The 26,795-nt window shown below is 37.6% G+C and overlaps 1 protein-coding gene and 1 non-coding gene across 2 annotated transcripts in view; one reads left to right on the plus strand and one right to left on the minus strand.

The window, feature by feature from the left end:
* Positions 1-26,795, plus strand: part of ULK4 (unc-51 like kinase 4) — a gene marked incomplete at its 3' end in the record, with an annotated part of 718,552 nt that overhangs the window by 322,531 nt on the left and 369,226 nt on the right. The window lies entirely within an intron of this gene.
* LOC122150824 lies at positions 4,925-5,141 on the minus strand. Its single transcript, XR_006163874.1, has one exon. It is a non-coding gene; the product is annotated as a small nucleolar RNA U3 (small nucleolar RNA).

Below are 26,795 nucleotides of genomic sequence, written 5' to 3' on the forward strand. Positions count from 1 at the left end.
GAATCCACAAGAAAATACTGCTACTGATCAATATCACTTATGAATACAGATGGAAAAATTCTCAAATACCAGCAGACTGAATCCAACACCATTTTGAAAGAATTGTACACTGTGACCAGAAATGCAAAGATGGTTTGACATCAGAAAATCAATCTATGTAATACACATTTCCGATGGCACCTAACAACAACAATACACATTCATTGATACACATACATTAATACAGATACATTACTACACATATTAGAATGAAGAAAAAGAACTACATGATCATCTCTTTGGGTGTAAAGGCATTTGACAAAATCTAGTATTCTTTCATGATAAAGACACCCAGCAAACTCAGAACAGAAAGGAAATTACTCAGTCTTATTAAAGAATTACGAAAAACCAATAGCTAATATACTCTGACTGAGAACTTTCCCATTATAATTAGAAAGAAGACAAGGATGCTTACTCTCACTACTGATTTTCAGCATAGTACTAGAAGTTTTACCAGAGCAATTAGGAAAAAAATGTATGTATGTAATAATAATAAAAAAATGATAATTTTTTTAAAAAAGGCATCCAGATAAAAAAGGAAGAGCTAAAGCTACTCACAGAAGGCATGATCATATGTGTATGTGTGTGTGTGAGTGTGTGTGTGTGTGTGTGTGTGTGTGTATATATATATATATATATATATGTATGTATATATATGTATGTATATATATGTATGTATGTATATATAAAATTGGAAAAAACCCACAAAGAAACTACTAGAGCTAATAAATGAATTCAACAAAGTTACAGGGTATAGTGTCACCAGAATAATCAGTTGAGTTTCTGTACACCAGCAATGAACAGTCTGAAAAGGAATTTAAGGAAACAATTCCATGTACAATCAATAGTAAAAAGTAAAATACCTAGGAGTAAATTTAACCAGGAGATAAAAGCCTTGTAAATTGGAAACTGTAAAATATTGCTGAAAGAAATTAAAGAAGTCCTAAATGGAAAAGCATCCTTTGTTCCTTGACTAGAAGATTAATATTTCTAAGATGTCAATACTACCCAACATGATCAATAGAGTCAACCTAATTGGTATCAAAATTCCAACAGCCCATTTTGCTGAAATGGATAAACCTGTCCTCAAATTAACAAGGAATTACAGGGACCTTGAACAGCCAAAACAGTATTGAAAGAGGATAAAGTGGTACTCACACTTCACAATTTCAAAACATACTATAAGCTATGGTAAAAAATAGTATGGGATTCATATTGGTTAGATGGGAGCTCTGGTAGCATAGTGCCTAAGGCACTTGACTGCTAACCAGAAGGCTGGCAGTTCAAACCCACCAGCCACTCCTCAGAAGGAAGGTTGGGCAATCTACTTCCATAGTGATACTGCCTCAGAAACCGAAGGAGGGGTTGCTGTGAGTCAGGTCTGACTTGATGACACATAACAACAACAACAACAACGTTGGTTAGAGGGATAGACCAATGGAACAGAATTGAGAATCTAGAAATAATCTCATACATGTGCAGTCACTTGATTTTCTACAAAGGTCCCAAATCTATTCAGTGTGGCAAAGAATAGTTTCTTTGATAAATGTGCTGGAACAAGTGAATTTCTATATGTGAAAGAATTAATTTGGACTCATACTTCAAACTATATACAAAAATTAATTCAAAATGAATCAAAGACCTAAATGTAAAGACTTAAAACTATAAAAATCTTACAACAAAACATAGGTTACTTTAGGACCTAGTTGTTAACAGTAGGTTGTTAGATATGACATACAAGGCACAAGCAAGAAAAAAAAAAAAAAAAGATAAACTGGACTTGATCAAAATTAAACACTTTTCTACATTAAAAGGACTTTATCAACAAAATGAAGCAATAACATAATGGGAAGAAATATCAGGGAACCATGTATCTAGTAACAGTTTAATATGTAGAATGTGTGTGTGTGTATGTTTATGTATATAAAAACAAACTCACTGCTGTTGAATTGAATCCAACTCATAGCGACCCCTCCTTGGGTTTCTGAGGTGGTATCTTTACAGAAGTAAATTGTACAATCTTCTTTCCGAGGAGCAGCTGGTGGGTTTGAACCATCAGTCTTCTGGTTAGCAGTCAAATGCTTTAGACACTACGCCACCAGAGCTCCTGAAAGTCAATGACAAAAAGACAAAAAACCTAGTTAAAACCAGGCAAAGGACTTGAAGAGAGATTTCTCTAAAGAAGATAGACAAATATCTAATAAATCAACCAAACCAAACACATTGCTGTTGAGTCGAACCAGACTCACAGCAACCCCTCGTTGGGTTTCCAAGGCCATATCACTATGGAAGTAGATTGCCCAACCTTCCTTTCGAGGAGTGGCTGATGGATTTGAACCACCAGCCTTCTGGTTAGCAGTGAAATGCCTTAGGCACTATGCTACCAGAGCTCCTAAGCAAATGAAAAGATGTTTAGCATCATTAGTCATTCTAGAAATACAAACTGAAACCATGACATACCACTTCACACCTACTAGGATGGCTGTTCTTAGAAAAATGGAAGATAGCCAGTGTTAGCGAGGATGTGGAGAAATTAGGAGGACTTTGATCTATTGCTGGTGGGAATGTAGAATGGTGCAGCTGCTATGGAAAACCATTTGGTGGTTTCTCAAGAAGTTAAACATAGAATTACTGTATGACCTAGCATTTCCACTCCTAAGAATATGCTCAAAAGACTTGAAAGCAGGGACTCAGTTAGATATTTGTATACCACTTTTCACTGCAGCATTATCTACAATAGCCAAAGGTGGAAAGGAAATACCCTTCAACAGATAAATGGATCAACAAAATGTTGTATAGCCATACAATAGGATAGAATGTAAATCCATATAATTCACCTATAAGGAGAAATGAAGTTCTTATACATTCTACCATGTAGATGAACCTTGAAAACATTATGCCGAATGAAATAAGTCAGATATAAAAGGACCAATATTGTATGATCTCACTTATATGAAATATCTAGAATAAGCAGATACATAGAGAGCAAAGTTTATTAGTGATTACCAGGGGCAGATGGGTGGGAGAAATGTGAAGTTATTGCTTAAGTGTACTGAGTTTCCGTTAAAGGTGATGAAAAGATTTGAAAACAAATAGTGATAACTGTTGCATGACATGGTAGCTATCATTAGTTACTAAAGTGTAAGTTCAAAATGGTTGAAATGGCAAATGCTGTTACATATATTTTACTACAATAGCTAAGGAAGTTTCAGAAAGTACATGATACCAGTTTTGTAAAAAACAGTGATAACCAAATCTTCCATGCCCATATTTGTATATTTGCTGTTGAGCTCTAATAATCGTAATTTGACCTGGAGTCAGGGAAGGGAGTCAGATTAACAACTTTAAAAAATATGTATCTTTAATTCATTTCACTGGTTTAAAATACCTGCATATTACTTTTGTGACGTAATTATTTTTTAATAGAAAAAAAATGTTTAAGGGTCACATAAAGGAAAGACTATTCTAGACATTGTCTGAGAAGAAAGGAGTTCTTGATGATTTCTTGAACCATGAACCCAAGTAGAAAAGTGAGGATAGGAAGAAAGTGATAATCCAGGTCTTCAGAGGTAGGCAAGTGCCAGCAGGATGGAGGGTGGCAACAGACAAGTGAAACTGTGAGGGGAAAGCAGTAGGTTCAAGGGATGGCGTGAGAACTGAATAAGCTGAATATCCATTGCTGTCTCAGCTTAGTAAGGGCAGTTTACAATGGCATTGCTATTTCCAGTGAGAAATGAAGCCTACATATTCTATCTCTCTAAATTGAACTATAGGAGCTCTGGTAGCATAGTGCCTAAGGCACTTGACTGCTAACCAGAAGGCCAATGGTTCAAACCCAGCAGCCACTCCTTGGAAGGAAGATGGGGCAATCTACTTCCATAGTGATACTGCCTGGGCAACCCAAGGAGGGGTTGCTATGAGTCGGGTCTGACTCGACGGCATGTAACAACAATAACAACAACAACAAATTGAACTGTATCACATAATGGTCAGTGAATTACATTTTACAGATTGTTTTAACCTGGTATGAAATCATAGCATGAACATCAAGATAGCATTGAGGATCCCCTCTGTATGCTTCCTAGAACAGACAGGAAAAAAGATCTGATTGGCCTGGAGTAACTTAAAGTTGAGGTTTACAGACAGAAAGAAAAATATTTACTATAGGGAATGGGAAGAAATTAAAAAGAAAATAGCTTATCAGACTCAAGGGTGACTTAAAATAGCATTTTACTAAAGAAACAAAAGGAGTCAGCATGGGGCTGAGCAAAAAAGCAAAGAGAAAATAAAATATCTTTAATAATTAAGAAAAATAGTAACAACCCATTGAAAACTACTTTATTTATTTATTTATTTATTTATTTTTGGCAACTCTTTTAAAAAGTAGGCTTGGTCTTTAGGCTCCACTGGGGAGTGCTACTCTAAAGCAGACATGTCAGATTCTTTGTAGCAGCACGTCAGATGACTACACTTGTTCAGCGAAGGTATTTCAGGAAAAAGAATTCATATACCACAGAGAAGTCCACAAGGAAAACGGACAAGGATTGAAACCCAGACTAATGTTTTTAATGTTGTTGTTGTTGTAATGTGCTGTCAAGGCAGACCTGATTCATAGCGACCCCTCCTTGGGTTTCTAAGGCGGTATCACTATGGAAGTAGATTGCCCAACCTTCCTTCCAAGGAGTGGCTGGTGGGTTTGAACCTCCAACCTTCTGGTTAGCAGTCAAGTGCCTTAGGCACTATGCTACCAGAGCTCCTAATGTTTTTAATAAAGAATCACAATATGGGGATTATCAAAAACAGCATATACTATGTGGAAATTTTAGGGAAAAAGTAAAGATTTCTTCAGACAATATCTACTTTTTCAAACTAAGTCAAGACAAAGGCTTTTCAGACTGTTTTCTTTCCCTCCTACACTCTCAGAAAGAGAAAGCTCATCCATGGCATGTGACAGCTGAAGTGAAGCAGCTTTATTGTTAGTTAGCTTTATTTTCAGGAGAGAACACCGTGCTGCTGTTGCCTCATGGTTTTCAGTACTCTTTATACTCGGAGGGCTTTTCTCTGGTAAGGAACTATAAAATGATCACTGAAAGTGTGGGCTTAACCTTGAACCCACAGCCTCTCCTGGGTCTATGATATCTGCCCACATTACATCAAATGACAATACAGGTTCCCCATAGCTAGTTTCACTGAAAAAAGTTAGGGAAATGATTGCCACAATACAGTCTTTTGACATGCTATCCTTAGCAACACTTTTTTTTTTTTTTAATTGTGATTTGGGTGAAAATTTACAGAGCAAATTCACTTTCCATACAGCAGCTCACATACACTTTGTCTCATGACACTGACTATAATTTCCCACAATGCAACAGCTTCCTCCACTTCCTCCCCATAGTTACCTCTTCCCTGTGTCCGTCCCTCCATGCACTTCTGCCCCCTGAGCTGTCTCCCTGTGCATAAGCAGCCCTTCTTTTCTCTCATGATTGTTCTGTCCAAGGAGTTTATCTACCTCAGGTAAATGTTCAGCTCATATGCTTATCTTTTGTTTGCCTGTAAGCCACAGGAGTGGGTTTAGTTCCAGACCTGAAGGACAGCTGTGGGCCATAGTCTCAGTGGTTCTACCAGGCTCTATCAGAGCAGCAAACCTGGTCCCTTTTTTTTTTAAAAAAAAAATAATGATTTTGAGTTTTGTTCCACATTGTTCTCCCACTCTATCCAGGATCTCCTGCATATATTCCTCCTCCCACAACAACACATTTTTATCTTTTAAGTGGAAATGTAAAACATTTTAAAAGAATTTTAAATGGCCATGTTTTAATTAACACAACCCAGAATAAACAGCCAATCACAATCTATACCTTTAAAGATGTTTGCTCTACAATCCTGGTCAAAAGGCCACACCCCTGGAAATTGAAGGAAAAGCCCTTTGCCTTTGCTAATATGAATCAGGCTGAACAGTATATTTAGTAAATGTTGACAGTTGCAAGCTAAGGTCACACTAACTTTGATTTTCAAAAGAACGTGACTGTGGCAGGAAGGGCAAGTGCATGGCTAAGACCTAGGACTGGCAAACAGAAGTACTTTTCACTTTATTCTAGTTCGTTCCTTTTGTTTTTTGTACTATATGCTCACACTACCTGTTCACACTTTTTGAATTTTTTTCTTTCTGAACAAGTTTTATTTAAATAAGAGTTTAAACACATTATATGTGAAAAACAAACAAACAAACAAAAACCAACAGTAAACCTGAACATAAACAACCAATTGTTACTTCACATGGCAGTGGGCAGCTGTTGCTAGTGAGTTGCAAACTCTAAGACTACCTATATGACTGAGAAATCAGTCTGATATTTGTTCCCTTGTCAAAGTTTAACTTTGATAGAAGGTTGGCCTCACATTCTGGTGGTGTTTGGATATCCTTTAGCTTGGTCAAGTCTGGTCAACAAGAATAAAGACCTTGGTGGCAAGCCAGATACCCTGTTATCTCATTAGAGGGAAAGTGCCTTCTCCTAAGTTCTGCCTACTTAGTCAGGTTGGGAGACAACAAGACATCTTTCTTTTGCTACCAAAGGCTTTCTCTTGTGGTGCAGCTGCCTCACCCCATCATTTCTTCTCAGGTCCTCCAAAGGCAATTAAGATAGTGGATGACATTCTTTTAGACAGGGGAGCTTCTGACCAGACATAGCCATCTGTGATCTTGGGGTTCTGAGCTTGGCTGAAACATCATGTTACTGATTTATTTCAGGATGGGCACTGCTAGACACCTATTGCTTGACCTCTGTTTAAACAAGGGGCTTCAAGACTAGATAGCATGGCTCTTTTCAGTTTATTGCATGAATAAGGTATACAGTCCAAGTTAAAAAGTGGACCCCAAATGATTACATTATACAAGCTGTGAGGTTTTAAAGTTGTGACAAGGAACGGAGGGAGATTTTCTATACAATGCAAGGAAATTCTCACTTAAGCTTCAGTGAGCCACCAGCATTGAAAACCCATGAACCTTCAGCTGTTCATCCTTAGCCACTCCAGGATCTGCAAGGAGCTGGCATATGTTCTCTTTGGTCAACCTGTAGTTGAATTTTTTCTCCATATTCTGGATGTTTGATGGCAGTAACATTGCAGGCAAATTTCTTCTTAAATGCCTTCATTAGTTTCTTTTTATTGTAATCACCAGTGATCCCTTGGATGATAGTAAAGGTTTTCCTGGTGTTGCTATGTTGAATTCTTACATGGATATAATCCTCTGTCCCAGCAGGAAGCAGATCATCATTTACTTGTATCAACAAAGGGGTTGAAAGAGTAAAGATTCTGGATAGCGGTCATATGATAAAATTCCTTTTCCTTGGTGGAAACAGCCTGTGTGTAAGTGTGTGTGGGGGGTGAGGGGGCTGGACATGGAGCCCTGGGAACCAAGGGTGCTTGAGGTGAAGGCTGCTTAGTCCTTGGTGGCAGCTTAGTGACTAGGCCACACTCTGAATTTTTAAAATAAAGCCAGTTGTTAAAAAAATTCTGTAAAAAATATGCATTTTTATCTTGCTGTTTTCATGAGTATGCTTTTATGTCATTAAATAGTTCCGAAGAATATGCCTTTTTAAAAAACTTAAAATTATTTTTGTAATATACAATATTTTATTTTGTTATTATTAATTTTATTGAACTGTTTCCACCACTGATCTGTCAATTTGTCATACTGTGGTGGCTTGTATGTTGTTATGGAGGCTCTGCCACTGGTATTTCAAATACCAGCAGGGTCACCCATGGTGGACCAGTTTCAGTGGAGTCTCCAGACTAAGACAGACTGGGAAGAAGGATGGGGTCACCCACTTCTGAAAAAATTAGCCAGAGAAACCTTATGAATAGCAGTGAAATACTGTCCAATGTATTATTAGAAAACTTTATGAATAGCTGTGAAACATTGTCTAATACAGTGCTAGAACATAAATCCCTCACATTGAAAAGCACTCACAATATGACTGGAGAAGAGCTGCGTCTTCAAGGTAGAGGCAACCTTAATGATGTGGATAAGAGTAAAGCTTTTGGGACCTCCATTTGCTGATGGGCACTACTTGAAATGAGAAGAAACAGCTGCAAATGTCCATTAATAATCAGAACATGGAATGTACAAAATACGAATCTAGGAAAATTGGAAGTTGTCAGAATTGAAATGGAACACATAAATATTGATATGCTAGGCTTTAGCAGACTGAAGTGGACTGGTATTGGCTATTTTGAAAGACAATTTTACGATCTACCTTTCTGGGAATGACAAATTGAAGAGGAATGATGTCACATTCATCATCAAAAAGAATGCTTCAAGATCTATCCTGACATACAATACTGTCAGTGACAGGATAATATTTATATACATACAAGGAAGACCCTTCAATACTACTATTACTCACATTTATGTACCAAACACTAAAGCCAAAAATGAAGAAATTGAAGATTTTTATCAACTTTTGCAGTCTGAAATTGCCCAATGTGCAGTCAGGATGTATTGCTTATTACTGGTAATTGGAATGCGAAAATTGGAAACATAGAAGAATCATCAGTAGTTGGAAAATGTGGCCTTGGTGATGATAGAAATGACACTGTAGATCACATGATAGAATTTTGCAAGAGCAATGACTCATTGCAAATACCCTTTTTTAACAATATAAATGGAAGCTATCCATGTAGCCCCTGGCTAGATGAAATACAGAGGTATCAGATCAAGTACATCTGTGGAAATAGGTGAGGGACAAGCGCAATATCTTCAGTCAAAACAAGGCCAGGAGCTGACTATGGAACACACCATCAGTTGCTCCCATGCAAGTTCAAGTTGAAGCTAAAGAAAATTGAAACAAGTCTGTGAGACCCAAAATATGACCTTGATTATATCCTACCCTAATATAGAGACTATCTGAAGAACAGATTTGACACACTGAATACCAATGACTGTAGAGCAGATGAATTGTGGGGTTTCATCAAGAACATTGTGTAAAAAGAAAGCAAAAGGTCATTAGAGAGACAGGAAAGAAAGAAAAAGCCAAAATGGATGTCAGGAGAGACTCTGAAACTTGCTCTTGCACAGAGAGTAGCTAAAGCAAATAGAAGAAATGGCAAAATAAAAGAGCAACAGAAGATTCCAGAGGGCAGCTTGAGAAGACAAAGTATTAGAATGAAATGTACAAAGAGCTGGAATTAAAAAGCCAAAAGGGAAGAACACCTTTGGCATTTCTCAAACTGGAAGAACTGAAGAAAAACAATTCAAGCCTCAAGTTACAATATTGAAGCATTCTATGTGAAAAATACTGAATGATGCAGGAAGTATCAAAAGTAGATGGAAGGCATGCACAGAGTCACTCTAACAAAAAGGATTGGTCAATTTTCAACTATTTCAGGAGGTAGCATATGGTGAAGAACCAATGGTATCAAAGAAAGAAGTCCAAGCTGCAGTGAGGAAGTTGTCAAAAAACAAGCCTTCAGTAATTGACAGAATGCTCATCAAGATGTTTGATCAAACAGATACTGTGCTGGAGGTGCTTGCTTATTTATGCCAAGCAATTTAGAAGACTACTTACTACCTGGCCAACTGACTGGATTCAATGTCATTAATATCACACACAAGTGAAATCTTGCTGAAGATAATTAAAAAATTATTGAAGCAATATATTGACAGGGTACTCCTAGAAATTCCAACTGGATTCAGAAGAGGACATGGAACAAGGGATATCATTGCTGATGTCAGATGGATCCTAGCTGAAAGCAAAGAGTACTAGAAAGATGTTTACCTGTGTTTTATTGACTTTGTGAAGTTATTTGACTATGTGGATCAAAAACAATTATGTATAATGTTGTGAACAGTGGGCATTCCAGAATACCTGATAGTGCTCATGAGGAGTTTATATGTAGACCAAGAGGCAGTTGTTCAAACAGAACAAGGGGATACTGCATAGATTAAAGTCAGGAAGGGTGTGTGTCAGGGTTGTATTCGTTTACCATACTTATTCAATCTGTATGCTAAACAGATAATTCAAGAAGCCAGACTGTATGAAGAAGAACATGGTATCAGGATTGGAAGAAGATTCATTAAAAACCTGTGTTATGCAGAGCACCACCACCTTGCTGAAAGTGAAGATGACCGGAAGCACTTACTGATGAAGATCAAAGACTACACAGAAGATAAACTAGATGATTGTGACCTTCTGAAAATTAAATTCTTATATGTATCAAAAGACCTCCAAAAGAGTAAAAAGAAAACCTACAGAATGGGAAAAAATACTCAGCAATGACCTATCAGACAAAGGACTTACCTCTAAAATTTATAGAAAACTCCAACACCTCAACATCAAAAAGACAAACAATGCAATTAAAAAATGGGCAGAAGATATGAACAGACACTTCACCAAAGAAGATATTCAGGTAGCCAACAAACACATGAAGAAATGTTTGTGATCATTAGTCATGAGAGAGATGCAAATCAAAACAACCATGAGATACCATCTCACCCTAGTATTAATAGCAAAGTTCAACAAGCCAGAAAAGAACAAATGCTGGCAAGGATGTGGAGAGATTGGGACTCTCATCCACTGCTGAGAGGACTGTAAAATGGTACAACCACTGTAGAAATCGCCATAGTGATTCCTTAAAAAGTTGGAAATAGAAATCCCATTTGACCCAGCAATCCCCCTACTAGGTATATATCCTAAAGAAGTGAGAGGACACGATATATATACACCCCCATGTTCATCACAGCACTATTCACAATAGCAAAGAGATGGAAACAACCTAAGCAGCCATCAACCAAAAAATGGATAACCAAACTGTGGTACATACACACAGTGGAATACGGTGCAATGAAGAATATGCAAAACAGTACATGATGTGGGCCAACTTGGAGGACATTATGCTGAGTGAAATAACTCTATCACAGAAGGACATATATTGTATTAGTCTGCTACTGTAAATAGTCAAGGAAAGGTTTATACATAAAAGGAAACATTCTTTGCTGTTACCAGGGAGGAGGGGTGGAAATTTCTAGATAGGTTGGGGGGGTGGGGCGACTATATGTGTGCATGTATACACACACACACACAAACACAAACACATACACTTGTACCAAAGATTATTAGTGGTTACCAGGAGTAGAAGGGATGGGGAAGGGGGAAGCTTTGGTTTGGGGGCATTGAGTTTATGTTAATACATGGTAGAATATTTTGGAAAAGGATAGCAGTAATGGTGGCACAACATGAAAAATGTAATCAATGTCCCTGAGCTGTAAATGGAGAAGTTATGTTGATGAATGTCTTGTTGTGTATGTTTTTACCACAGTAAAAGTAAAAAAAAAAAAAAAAAAAATCAAAGACAGCAGTATACAGTATGGGTTACATCTCAACATAAAACAAAAATCCTCACAACTGGACCAATTAGCAACTTTATGGTAAATGGAGAAAAGATTGAAGTTGTGATGGCTGTAATTATACTTGGATCTACAGTCAACATCCATGGAAGCAGCAGTCAAGAAATCAGATGTCATGTTGCACTGGACAGATCTGCAAAAGACCTCTTTAAAGTGTTAACCAGTAAATATATCACTTAGGACTAAGGTGCACCTAACCCAAGCCATGGTATTTTCAATTGCCTCATATGCATGAAAAAGCTGCACAATGAATAAGGAAGGCTAAAGAAGAGTTGATGCCTTTGAATCATGGTACTGGTGAAGAATATGGAAATACCAGGGACTGTCAGAGGAACAAACAAATCCGTCCTGCACGAAGTGCAGCCTGAATGCTCCTTGGAAGCAAGAACGGCCAGACTTCGTCTTACCTCCTTTGATCATGTTGTCAGAAGGGACCATTCTCTGGAGAAGGATATCATGCTTGATAAAGTGGGGGGGGGGCAGTGAAAAAGGGGAAGACCATCAGTGGAATGGACTGACACAGTGGGTCCAATGATGGGCTCAGGTATAGCAAGGATTGTGAGGCTGGCACAGGACCAAGCAGCGTTTTGTTCTGTTGTACATGGGCCGCTATGAATTGGAACTGACTCAGTGGCAGCTAACAACACAATTGAACTGTTTGGCTCTCATTTTTTTTTTTTTTTGATTCCTACTAACTGTGATACAATGAAAATCATATTATATATATCTTTGTGTGTTCTATATCTTTATGTGAGACTCTAGACAAATATTACTAGATTTTTCTCTAGAAAGATGATGAGAGTACATTTTACTTGCAATTTAACAGCTATCATTTAAGGCACATGCTATGTTTCTTTTATAATAAAATTTAGAGTTTATGATTATTTGATTAGCAGAATACTTCATGCTTTTATAAGTATTTGCAGTGAGTAATCTGTGTTGTTGTTGTTGTTATGTGCCGTCGAGTTGGCCCCATCTCACAGCAACCCCTCTTTGGGTTGCTGAGGCAGTATCAGTATGGAAGTAGATTGCCCAACCTTCCTTCCGAGGAGTGGCTGGTGGATTTGAACCGCCAGCCTTCTGATTAGCAATCAAGTGCCTTAGGCACTATGCTACCAGAGCTCCTAATTAATCTATATGATTCTCTATTTGAAATACAACTATAGCCAAGTTTTTATCTTGAACTAAATTAGCTAGATAATAGACAGTCCTTCTGAGTTTTACTCATTTCCTTGAATGGTTATTAAAGTATTCAATGAATTTGTTCAATGTACACTGTGTCCACCTGCATTAACTCTTTGAGTCTTGTTGTCTTCGGATGTTCATTATGAAGCAGCTGTTTGCATTAGCAGTTATTTGTGTCGTTAGTGCTTACTTAATCTCCTTTTATAGTTTGCAAAAGATTGACTCAAAACACACTCTGTGAATTCTGTCTCATTAGCATAGCGAAGAAACCCATTTCCAAATGGTGTGAGAACCACAGGCATACAGTTTAGGATTTAAAGTATGTATTTTTGGAGACACAATTTAATCCAAATATTCCACCTTTTGGCCCCCCAAAATTCATGTCCCATCTTTAGGCAATAAAAGCATCCATAAATTTATTTATGAGTCTTTTTGCCCTAACTTGACTAGTCTTTTTTTTTTTTTTTCCTTTCTTTTTTTAACCCCTTGCTATTTGATATGGCAAAATACATTTTCTGGTGTGTAGACCTTGAATCATCTATTTCTCCAAGGAGCCCTGAGTCCTTTAATGGAAGTAGTATTTGGAGACCATAATTAGGTGTTGGGGGTAGGGATGCTCATTGCTTCTAGGTTATTTTTTCCACATCTTTTCAATGGACAGAATTAGAAAATTACATTTTTTAAAATTCAAAAATTGTCCTGGCATTTCCAATTCCATTATTTTATGTAATTTGTTTTATATTGTATTTTTTTTCTCTTAAGCATAAAATCATGCTTCTGAATGACAATAACTTAAAACCATATTTGTCTTAGAATATTTGTAGTACTAACCTGAAGGCTAGTGGTTCAAATCCACCAGCCACTCCTCAGAAGGAAGATTGGGCCTTCTGTAGTGATACAGCCTTGGAAACCCAAGGAGGAGGAGTTGCTATGAGTTGGATTCACCTCGATGGCAGTGAAGGTTTTATTTTTATTTTTTATGTATATAGTAGTTTTAGGGTAATAACACCATTATTATTGACACTGATTTGATTTCTGAATATAATTTAAGATTTCTTTTGTAATTCTTTTTGAATGAAGGATATTTCCAGCAAGAGATACACAGTCAAGACTAAAGTGCTTTAAATTTTCTCCAAATAACTGTTTGTCTTGTTAAACCACCAACTTGATATATCCTTCCTCCCTCCTTTATTTTGATTACTGTTTTAAATTTTGATTTAATTTGTTTTATAATCATATAAAACGTTTACGTAATTCCAAAGTCTGTTTCCAAAAGATCACTTCAGAGAAGCTTGATTCCCATCTCTGTCCCCTTCTCTCTGTTTCCTTTTTCCCCCAGTGGTGTAAACGTTTTTATCAGTGCACTGGCTTTAATCTTCCATTAAAAAAATAAGCAAATATATAGATGCCTATCTCTGTGACTCTTCTTATCTCTATCTCTCCTCATCTCTCTTATCTGTATCTCTCTTTCACAACTTAATTAGATGTACCATATTTTATTCAACCGATTTCCCATTGGCAGATCTTTGGATTTAAGATTTCCTTTCTTACATTATAAGACTATAGTGTGAAAAAGAAAATTTGAAAAATGTTTTTAAAGAAAATTCAAATGTCTAAATTGTGCCCTTGGTTTAGGGAAGGTTTCTAAATAGTGTTATTGTTAGGTATCATTAAATTTATTTCAATTCATAGTGACCCCATGTGACAGAGTAGAGCTGCCCATAGGGATTTCTTGGCTGTAATCTTTATGGAAGCAGCTTGCCAAGTCTTTGTCCTGTGTAGTCACTGGGTGGATTTGAACTGCCAGCCTTTCAGTCAAGCAGCCAAGTACTGAGCTGTTTGCATCACCAGGGCTGATCCTTAACAATTAGTACTCAGTATATAAAATGCATTTTACAGATATAGAGGAAAAGACAAGACAAAAGGGAGCATAGAATGTAAAGTTCATGGAAAAAGAAAGTAGAATGGTTAGTAACCCCCAGAAAAATATTCAAAGTGAAGACAAACAGTTATATTCATTAAGACAATGAAAGTTAAAATGAGGTACTGTTACATATACTTCAGATTGGCAAAAAATATGTCTGACAGTAAGGATTGTTGGCAAAGACATGGACTGGTTGGAGCTCTCATAGGTAAGAGGATATAATCATTTTGGAGAATAGATGTATAATCTCTAGTAAAGTTGAAGATGCCCATACCATAGCAACAAATATTTCTATCAGGAATATGCCCTTGAACATATGCATCTAGGAACATGTAAGAAAATTGTTGATCACAGGTATTGTTTGTAATAACACAAGATGGCAAACATTCTAAAAGTCAAGCAGCAAGAGATTGGATAATTAAATTGCAGTATGAAGTAAGGCTTGATGATTTGCTTCCAAAGACTCACAGCCTTGAAAACCCCATGGAGCAATTCTACTTTGTACATATGGAGTTGTCATAAGTCAGAATTGACTCAAGGGCACCTAATAACAAGAACAGCATATTCATACAGTGGAATACTATACAGCAAAAACTGAAGTTATTAAGGATTTCATTCTGCATATATCAACAATCAGTGCTTGTGGAATAGGCGATCAATAAATTGTTGCATTGAGCAAATCTGCAAAAGACCTCTCTGAAGTTTTAAAAAGCAAAGATGTCACTTTGATGACTAAGGTGCATCTCACCATGGTCTTTTCAATATCCTCATATGCATGGGAAAGTTGGACAATGATGAAGACAGAAGGAGAACTGATGTCATCAATTCATGTGGTGAAGAATATTGAATATAACATGGACTGCCAGAAGAACAAATGGATCAGTTTCAGATGAAATACACCTAGAATGCTTTCTAGAAATGAGGATGGTGAGACTTCTGCTTGCTTAATTTGGATACATCATCAGGAAACAATATTGTTAGAAAACAACATCCTGTTAGCTAAAGTAGAGGGTCAACAAAAATGACGAAAACACTCAGTGACGTAAATGAATGCAACAGCCCCAACAAGGAGCTGACACATACCAGTGATCATGAAGACTGCACAGGACCAGGCAGCATTTCATTCTGTTATACATAAGGTCAGTATAAGTCACAGTTGACTTATTGACAAACAACAACAACAGCAATATACTAATTAAAATGAATGGAATAGATTAAAAGTATTAACATGGATGAACTTCATAAACAAAACTTTCAATGTAAAAGACAAACTCCAGAAGGATATGTGCAATATAATAACATGCATACAAAGTTTAAAATATGCAGAATCTTTCTCTGTATTTTTATAAATATTTCATATGAAAAAATACCCATGGCAGTGAGACACACCAGAAACCTAGAGCACTTTCTTCTTAGGGTGGAGGGAGATTAGAGAGGGTATGCCAAGGGCTGCAACTCTGTTTGTAATATGCTGTTTCTGTAAAAGAAAAAAAAAATTGATCTTATGTTTAAAATAATAAGACTTAATCAAATGAATTTTTAAATAATTCTCATGTATGCTTGAAATATTTCATAATTTAGATAAAAAGTGATGTTATAGCACTATAAATAATTATATTTATTTATTTATGTTTCTTTACCTCACTTTAAAAGTTTTAAATAATCTGTGGAGAAGTTTCAGTAGTTTTCTCTTTGTTTTTCCCATGTTGGTTGTGGAGATGTTATTTTAAAAAACAAAATAAAACAAAAAAACAACTTATGAGTCCTTTCTGACTCATAACGACCCCTCTTTGGGTTTCCAAGGTGGTATCTCTATGGACGTAGATTGCCTAATCTTCTTCCTGAGGAGTGGCTGGTGGGTTTGAACCGCCAGTCTTGTGGTTAGCAGTCAGATGCCTTAAGCACTACGTCACCAGAGCTCCCATGATGGTATTAGGTGTTATAATCTACCTCCTGGTGTGTACTTTATATCTACATGCAATATTGTTTAAAAGAAAGCATTGTAACATCTCATAGATACTCATTTATGAATTTTTTTTCTTTTTTGGAAGTGGAAGATTTTTTTTTTAAAATTGTTATTTGGGTAAAATGTTACAAAGCAGATTTGTTTTACATTCAACAGTTCATATACATTTTGTTTTCTGGCACTGACTGCGTTCTTTGAATTGTAACAGTTCTCCTCCTACTTCCTTGTGGTTACCCTTTGCCTGTGTCCTTGCTTATACATTCCTGCCTCCCTACCTTTTTCCTGTGCAAATGCTACTCTTCTGATTTCTCATGGTTGATTGTTATAAGGAGCCTATCACCCTGGTGCAGTTCTTTGGCCTATAGTCCCATCTATTGTTTGAGAGTTAAGCCATGGGAGTGGGTTCAATCCTAGAACCAAAAGGTGACTATGGGCCATAGTCAAGGATTCCATAGTCTCTATCTGACTGGTAAGCCTGGTCTTTTTAATGTTTTTTTTTTTTTTTAATTTTGTTCTGCATTTTTTTCTCCCATTCTATCTAAAATACCAAAAAACTAAACTCACTGTTGTCAAGTCGGATCTGACTCATAGTGACCCCTCCTTGGGTTTCTGAGGCGGTATCACTACAGAAATAGATTACTCAATCTTCCTTCTGAGGAGTGACTGGTAGGTTTGAACCTCCAGGCTTCTGGTTAGCAGTCAAATGCCTTAGGCACTATGCCACCAGAGCTCCCATTCTATCCAAGATCTCTGATTTTGATCCCTTTGGAGTGGCTGGCATTGGTAGCTGGGTACCATCTAGTTCTTCTGGGTCATATAGACTAAGGTTCTCATAATTCATTTGTCCTTTGGACTGTTTCCATGTATTTTGATTTTCTTCACTCTTCATTGCTGTGGATGAGGAGAGACCAATATTTGCATCTTAGATGGCCTCTCACAAGCTTTTAAGACCCCAGTTACTATTCAGCAAAGTAAGATATAGAACAATATTTTTGTATACTGTGTTGTGGGAAGATTTCTTATTTCAAAAATTCTGATGAGCTTTCTTTGGAGTCAAGTTCACTAAAAATGAAGCACACAAGTCTTTGGTTTACATTTGTTGAGTTTTGTCATCATTTGTGATCTTAAGCTTCTGTCTCATCAGATACACATTTGAAGACATAATTTTTCTTTTTTCTTCTTAAAACTTATAGAAAGTCCCAGCATTTATTGGGATTTTAGGAGCTGAGCCTCTTGTGGAAAATGGTATGGATCGTTAAACCAAATAACTTCGTACATTTTGAACATATATTTTAATGAAAATATTCTGACAGATGATTAATGTACTATTTTATGATTGACAATGGTAGTTAGAGTATGATGTAGTTCTGCAAGGGGATCCATGCAGTTAGTATTCACTTGTGGCAGGTTGTGTTATTAACTAGAGTATGGAGCCCTGATGGTGCAATGGATAAGTGTTCAACTGCTATTGGAAAAGTTAGTGGTTCAAATCCACCTAGCGACTTTGCAGATGAAGACTTGATGATCTGTTCCCTTGAAGATTATAGCTTCGAAAACCCGTTGGGGGCAGTTCTACTCTGTTACATGAGGTCACTATGAGTTGGCCTCAACAGCATTGCATGCTTAAGATATAAGAAAAAATGTTAGTATCTTTTTTTGTTGCCTCTTAATATTCTTGAAATTAGTCATTTTCTTTTAGTCCACAGTCATTATGTTTACTTTGGGGATAATTTGAAGGTAATTTTAAAAAATACTTTTTAAGTAGTTTAACTTTTAAAAATTACTCAATACACGCATTGCTTACTTATTGACATGGTTTGTTTCCAAACACCAGGTCATTATGTGAAAATCAGCATTATGTGAAAATTGTAACTGCCTTACCTGCTACCTTCTGCAGCCTCCCTGTAGACATGGTTTCAGTGATTCTTAGGCAGAGGGGACAGAAAAGGATCCTGCTGGCCATAGCCTGCAGGCAGTGGGTTGCATTTCTTGCCAGTTCACAGTATTCTTTTGTTCCCCAAATGTTTACATCCGGCAGTCCCCTCCAATGTGAACGTTCCACTTCTTCCTCCTGTGCTTCTGCATCTTGTACCACTTGGGGGCTCCTCTCCTTCCTGGGACCCCATCTCTTCTGCATATGTTTCCTGGACAGCCTGAACCACCTGTCCTTCCTGTGCCTCAGCCAATCACTTTACTTTGTGCACCCAAAGCTGTCCCGTTCCCTCAGGCCCTTGGAACCTAATGGGCTGGGCTTTTCCTACCAGCTTGAGCCTCTCTTGGTGGACAGAGGCCACTCCCAGGACCACTACCTCCTGGCTGAGGTATGTCTGCTCTCCCGATAACATTACCCCGTTCCCTAAAACTTTTGAGCTCCCCCCTGTGCTCCCAGGACCCCTCCTCCAACTTGGGCAGCTGTTCCCACTGCTTCAGCTTGTGGGGTCTCCCTTCCCCCTCCATCTATACCCCAGCATGGGCCTCCCCCTGCTTCTGCACTGCAGGGCTGCCCCAGCCCCTCTTTCCATACCACTGGCCAACTGCGGAGCCTGTCCATGGTGGGAGGTACCTTCAGTCCAGTCTGTGTTGCAGCCTCACACCACCCCTAGTTTGGGCTCATGGCCACAGCCATAGTGGTGTTGTACCCCTAGGCTTATCTTGCCCACTACCTGCAGGCCCCTCGTGTACTCTGAGTTTCATTCTGCTGAGCTGTTGAGGGCCCCATCGGAGAACCCAGATCTTCTGCAGCTGCTGCTCCAGCCTCTTGGGGCTGAATTCCCTCCTTTACACCCTGTACGGACCCCTAGCTTACACTCACTTTCCCCCCTGAGGGCATGTGGACTTGTCCTGTCCAGATGGCTGTGTACCCTCAACACTCACCCACATCACCCCCTGCGCCATTCCTTCTGTCTGGGCAAGGGAGCCTGGGCCCTCTCCAGTGCAGCCTCCCACCTTTGACTCTAGGCATTGACAAAGACCCATAGGACAGTAGATTTTTCACTGCTGTTCTACGTGTGAAGTGTCAGATAATGAGACAGTTGATGAGGGACGAGTAGTTGTAGTCCTTGTCTGAAAGTCAGCCAGGTTTCTGCCCCCTCTCCCCTTTATGGTTTGGAAAGTGTCACACTCCAGAGTTCACACACCACTTATACAGCTTTCAATGACAGCCCTGAACCCTATAGCATTTTTAAGATTATTTTATGGTGGAAAGTATGCTCTGAGGCAATAGATTTATTGTTTTTGTGCAAGATTTGAGGAATTAACAAATCTCCACTAGATCTCATGGTACAATTATGAGATTGGCAAGTTGGGTATGATTTGTGTGTGTTCCTTCTCAGTTTATTTTCTTGGTCTTTAGGCTATTATCCTTGTTTTGGATTGGTATTCAGGAAGGCCTTGATGTTTTTATTTATTGGGATGAAATGACATTGCTGGACATTTTGTGCTTATTTGCATAGTGGTGGTAACTTGGTGAAGTGAGTGCATTTTGAGTAAGATACAGATTATATCATTAAAATATATCTTTATGTGTTTGCCAGTATGCCCAATATTACATATTTGAGATCATAGCTCTGTAATTTATTTTAGATTATAATTTCTTTCTGGAAAGGTTATATTCATATAATATCGTGGACATCACCTCTTACCTATGTGTTTTAGACAAAAATTAAAGGATAAACCTTATATAATAGTGAATTCCTGTTGGGGCCAGTTTTGTGTAGGAGGAAGATGTTGCTGCATAAATATCTTATAATATCCTAGTCTCCCAGAAATAACAGTGTCAAGGTTTTTCCAAAAGCCCTCGAATATGAGCAGGTAGGGTTAAATCATTAAGTTAGTAACTGCCTGGGAGTTATTATAGGAAACCAGAAGAAGAATTTCACAAGTCCTTTGAGCTGGGCAATCTGGGAATTTTTGGCAAGTGTCCTCCCACCTCTGCCCCCATTCAGAATGGAAAACTTGGCAGGCAATTCTGAGATAAGTCATTGCAACTCCATGAATCTTCATAGGTTCCAGCGTGTGGTGAGTGCAACCACTTGGACAGTGTCAGCAAGAGTAATTTAAGCTTTGAAAAATGCCCAATAGAAAGAACAATCAGTAGAAAAGGACATGATATTTGGTAAAGTGTAGAATCAGTGAAAACGAGGGAAACCCTCAATGAGATGGATTGCTGTTGTATCTGTAACAATGGTCTCAAACACGTCAACCATCATGAAGATGACACAGGTCCTCACAGTGTTACATGCTGTTATACATAGGGTCTCATGAGTGAGCCAACTAGATGGTAACCCAAGCAACCACAAGAAGGGCAGAGCTCCATCCTGGAAAAGATTATCATGCAGATTGGATGTGGGGGGAATCTTGATGCTTAGGGAGAAGAAAAGGTGTAGGGAGGAGGTTCTGATAAAACAGCTGTGAGAAAGAACTATAGAGTTGACTCTGAAGGCCTTTATTTGTGAATATTTCATAGGAGCTTCAGAAGAAGAAGCCCTCAAGCCACAAAAATAGGTAAATTATCCTGGCCTATGTGTAGTTCCTACCTTGGAACCTTCTCCTGAAAAGTATGGGGAAATCCAATTCATTTAAACACCTAAACATAAAGAGTTATTAAACACCATAAAACGTTAGTGTAAGAATAAATTGTTCTGAATAACATCCCAATGGACAATGAAAGCTTATTAGGAAAAAAATATGGCTACAAAGCATACGAGCACTTTCCCTAATATTTCAAAAAGGGCTAAAATAAATAAGGAAGCTATTAAAGAACTGTATAAAGCAGAAGTAGAAAGCTGATAAAAAAGATGACTAGACTGCACAAAGTTTCAAAAAGAGCCGGCCTTTCTCTGGAAAGTTTAAGAAGTAAAAGGAAAATAGGGGCACAAGAGCAAATAGAGACTCTTGTTGTTATGTGCCATCAAGTCGGACCTGACTCATAGTAACCCCTCCTTGAGTTTCTGAGGCAGTATCTCTATGGAAGTAGATTGCCCAACCTTCCTTCCGAGGATTGGCTTGTGGGTTTGAACATCCAGCCTTCTGGTTAGCAGTCAAGTGCCTTAGGCACTATGCCACCAGAGCTCCTAAATAGAGACTACCCTATCATATTCTAAGGGAAATACAAATGAAAAGGAGAAAAATGAAAAATAATCAAATTAAGGTAGAGATAAAAAGCATCCAAGTAAAAGTGATAAATGCAGAAGACAAAGGGGATATAGTATACAAAGAGGAAAATGAAAAAAAATGGAACAGAACAAAGATGATGAACTTTATTTCATATTGTGTTTCTCAGAAGGGTTTGTTCATGACCATTTATGGAAAGAAATGTACCCATCAGATGTTTTCCTGAAATAAGACTACTTGAATGTATGAATCAAAAGGATACACAGTATGCCTAGAAAGATCATTCAATGATAGCAGCACCAAGATATTCTAAGGGGAAAAGTCTTTTGGGAATCCAAGCATAGAGACTAAGTCCTTGTAATGAAAAGACAATTATATTGCATAAAACTTTTCAACAACAATACTTAGTGACAGATGTTGAAGGAGTAAGGTATTTAAGATTTTAAGGAAAGAAGATTCAATCTAAGTATTTTATATTCAATCAACTTGAATCTTCAGTTACAAAAAGACAGATGTATTGAAAATACAAGAGATCCAATTCCATGAATCTGTCAGAGAATGAGCTTTGAACGATCAAGAAATGTTGGGATACAGCACTAGTAGCAAAGTTCAGTGAGATAGAAAATAACAAATGCTGGCGAGGATGTGGAGAGATTGGGACTCTCATACACTGCTAGTGGGACTGTGAAGTGATACAACCACTGTGGAAGGCAGTATGGTGATTCCTTGAAAACTTGGGATTGGAAATACCATTTGACACAGTCATTCCATTACTAGGTATGTATCCTAAAGAAGTGAGAGCCAGGACAAGAACAGATATATGTACACCCATGTTCATCGTAGCACTATTTACAATAGCTAAAAGATGGAAACAACCTAGGTGCCCATCAACAGAAGAATGGATAACCAAACACCAAACACACACACACACACACACACACACACACACAATGGAATACTATGCAACCCTGAAGAATAACATAAAATCTATAAAACACTTCATAATGTAGATGAACTTGGAGGACATTATGCTAAGTGAAGTAAGTCAATCACAGAAGGACAGATGTTGCATTAGTCTGTTATTGTAAACAGTCAAGGAAAGGTTTATATATGGAAGGAAATTTTCTTTGTTGGTTTCCAGGGGTGGTAGGGAACACTGTTAGATAGGCAGAGACAAGTATTGGTTTGGGTGAAGAGAAGGGCAATGTACTAAATGTGAGTGCTCAACACAGTGGCATTGAGGAAGAGGAAGACATAGAGAGGTGCATGGGAGGTACAGACAACAAAGATGAACCCTCTTGCACATACAGTACTGTGTTGTCAGTGAAGGCAAACATGGCTATATGGGTGGACAGGCTGAACCACTAGGTATGTCTATGCAGGTGGGAGTGTGCCCAAGACCATGTACAGGATTGGCAGGCAATGTTTCTACAGGTGTATTTGTATGTTCTGTAAGAATTCTCAGGTATATAGTAGAGCTGACAAGGGAGAAGGTTATAGTCACTTTTTGGCCACAGCCAGCTACCTGGAAGGAGCAAGTAGTTGGACCTGTGGTGTGTGTGTCTGAGTGTGTTTGTAGGGGGTAGGGGGCAAATGAATGAGGAAAGTACAAGTGGAAAGTCTATGTAAAGCACAATAAGCTAATAGACTGCTCTGTAACTAAGTCACTGATGTGGCTTAAAACAGTGCCAGAGTTTTGATGTTGAAAAATTTCAAAAAATCAAAAACAGGCAAAACTCTGGGAACACTGCGCTGCTATGTTTCAATTAAATGAGCTTAGAAAACTCAACATTAACTTATGAAAGTTACATACACACATTTGCCTCAGTCATTTTTTCCTGAGGTCTGTGACCTTGAATGGATTTCGTTGCTGGATAATCCATAATGCATACTTTTAACTTTATATAATTGGCTTTTGCAGGGGGAGGAAGGAATCACTTAAAGGTTTAAACATTAATTTTTAAAGCCCTATACTATGTTTCACAGGAGGGTTTGTTCATGATCATTGGTAAGACAGTTTCTTCTGAGTGTTATTGACACTGAGTAGAGATACTGCCTTTTAAAAGTTTTGCTTTATTTATTTATGTTGCTGGACAGCTAGAACACTGCTAGGTAAGTGGAGACAAGCATTGATTTGGGTAAAGGGAAAAGCGATATACCAAAAGCTAGTGACCAACACAATAACACTAAGGAAAAGAAAGACATAGAGGTGCACAAGAGGTACAGATAACTAAGATAAACATTTCTGCATATATAATACTGCATTATCAGTGATAAAAAACTTTAATCTACAGGTAAGTAGCTAGGTAGAGAGGCTGAATGTTGAGGTATGTCTGGGCAAAGGGGAATATACCCATGACCATATATAAGATTGGCAGATGATATTTCTACATATGTATTTATATGTGCTGTAAGAATGTTCATATAACTAGAACTAACTTTAGGGCAAAGTTATGGTAACTTCTTAGGCACAGTCACCCACCCTAATGGAGTGAATTGTTGAACCTGTGGGCTTGGGACCACGGTTTCAGGGCATATCAACCTCAATTGGCATAACATACTACACACACACCTAAAAGTTTTGCTTTATTTATTTATGTTGACATTAGCTGGGGTTCATTTTCAGTTGAGCAACTTACTTTGACCACAGCAAATTCTTCAAGTTCTTATTTGACTTCATATTTTGATCAAGTAGCACAACAGTGATTAATAATTAGCCTGAAGTTACAGATTTCCAGGGAAGTACCATAGAAGATCTCTATGAAATTTCATGCATGTAAATTTTTTTAAAAATTTAAATGCTAAACCTACTGATTGTTTTTTTTCCCCACAAAGTAACTTGGCATACAGATTCAATAGTTGCTCATTAGGCATTTACTACATGGAAATTAATTTATACATAGTATTCACATTATGAGTTTTATTGTGATACTGTTTTCAGTTTACATTATTAAAGGTGTTTCTATAAGAGATATTTTATTTAGACCCTTGACTAAAGTTATTTAACAAAGTGTAATCCAAAAGCAGTTTTAGCTTTTATTAGTACATTTTCACTGTCCATCTATATTAGCGAGGAAAATAATGTCAGCATAGTTATCCCCATGCCTTTCTCAGTGTTTTTCCTTAAGGCTGTTATCAGCTGATGGCCAGATTGTACTCATTGATTTTTAGCTGTGACAGTTCCTTGAAGTAGATCGATTTTACCTCTTGAGATTTGCAAGAAATAATTTTGAAGTTCATCATTTCATTGTACCAACTTTATGTTAAGATAGAAGTGCCATTGTCTGTGTACTGTGATGAGAAATCACCTGTGAGTACCATTTGCTCCTGGTCATGAATACTGGTCATAAAATTGTTGCACAGCTATTTGGGTTATAACCTAAACAGCTTCTGCTCTTTCTTTCCACATGTAATATTTAGGTACATTGACCTATATGACAAGATGAATGTAAATCAAAGATGTGTACATACTAGATTGCACACTGATATGACCTGAGGTCATTTTTGGTTCTTTAAATGTAGTTTTGATTATTCTTTCTTGAACTAAGTCTTTGCCTGTAGCCTGCTGTCTTCCATCCTCAAGTATTATAAGATTAATAACACTGTAGAAGTGTGGTGCACATTGGTAAAAATTAAATATGGAGCCCTGGGCAATTTGTTGTAGTGAGTCAAAGTCATTACTCTTTATTATTATTTTTTTAATGACTAAATGAGAATTTATTTAAGGCACATAATAGTTTCAGGCCTAGATCCAAAATTGGAGTCTGTAATACCCACCATCTGCTGCAGGAACATGGAGTTGTTATTTTATAAATAAATCACATATGTAATTTTTTATTTTGATATTTGTTATAGTTTGTCTAGTTTATGTCAATCAAAGTTATAAGCATAGTGTTTTAATTTTTCAAGGCAGTTATTAATAGCTGCATAACACAACATCAAGAAGAAATACAGTAATAGACCTCATCATTTTTTATTCATGGACATTTCTGTGTTTAAAAATTATACCTATTACTTTATGGACTTTTTCTGTGCCTGGGAAATATGGCTGTTTCATTATATACTTAAGGTAAACCAAACCCAACCAAACTCACTGCTGTGGAGTCGGATCTGACTCATAGCGACCCCTCCTTGGGTTTCTGAGGTGGTATCTCAGTTGTATATTGCTATGTAACAGATGTTCCAAAACATAGTGGCTTAAGCAAGAAAATTTATTTTGTTCACCAGTCTGTCATTTGGACGGGGCTTGGTCAATTTGGCTTGTCTCTGGTCTATACAGTATTAGCTGGGGAATAAATTTTTAAGATGGCTCTTTCACATGACTGGCAAGTTGCTATAATTGATGGCTGGAAATGGAACAGGAGCTGTGGGCAGGGAACTTCAATTGCTTTCTATGCAGGCTTCAACAGCTGCTTGGACTTCTTCATTGATTAGTGCTAGGTTCTTAGAGTGAGAATGTAGTGGGTAAGGTGTTTGGTTGTTAACCAGAGGTTGTCGGATCAAACCCACGAGCTGCTTTGTGGGAGGAAGATGGACCAATGTACTGTAATATATGCCATTATATTAAGCTTATGAATGCATATATTCATAAACTGTACATACAGTTCTCCTGTGATTGATCTCTCCAAGGAGTGTATCTACCTAATGTAAATGTTCAGCTCATATGCCTGTCTTTTATTTGGCTGGAAGCCACAGGAGTGGGTTCAGTTCCAGACCTGAAGGGCAGCTAGAAGCCATAGTCTCAGGGGTTTCACCAGGGTCTATCAGACCAGCAAACCTGGTCTTTTTTAAATTAGTGTGTGTCTTGAAGGAAGAGATGAGATTAGATGTTGGGTAGATGGGATCTTTACTGCAATTATGATTTATTTGTCCTCTATTTTTGGATAGTAAGATCATTTCTGTCCCGTAAGCAGTACTACAATAAGCGTTCTTGTACATAAAGCTTATCTGTTCACCACTTTGTTAGGAAGAATTTCTTGAGCTCTAAGACCACGGCAGAGGAAAATAACATTTTTAAAACTTTTGATAAATTACTTTCTTTTCTACTTGTGCTAGGAGAGGTTACTTTTTATTAGCTTTATATAAGATTTGGAGTCTCTGGATAGCGTAAATAGTTAGGACACTGCAAAAACGGCAAGGAGGCCACATGTTCTGACCTCCTCTAATCT

The sequence above is a fragment of the Orycteropus afer genome, unplaced genomic scaffold (assembly GCF_000298275.1).
Source record: "Orycteropus afer afer isolate SDZICR_OR568_19922 unplaced genomic scaffold, OryAfe1.0 scaffold00250, whole genome shotgun sequence".
In the NCBI taxonomy this organism is placed as follows: Eukaryota; Metazoa; Chordata; class Mammalia; order Tubulidentata; family Orycteropodidae; genus Orycteropus; species Orycteropus afer.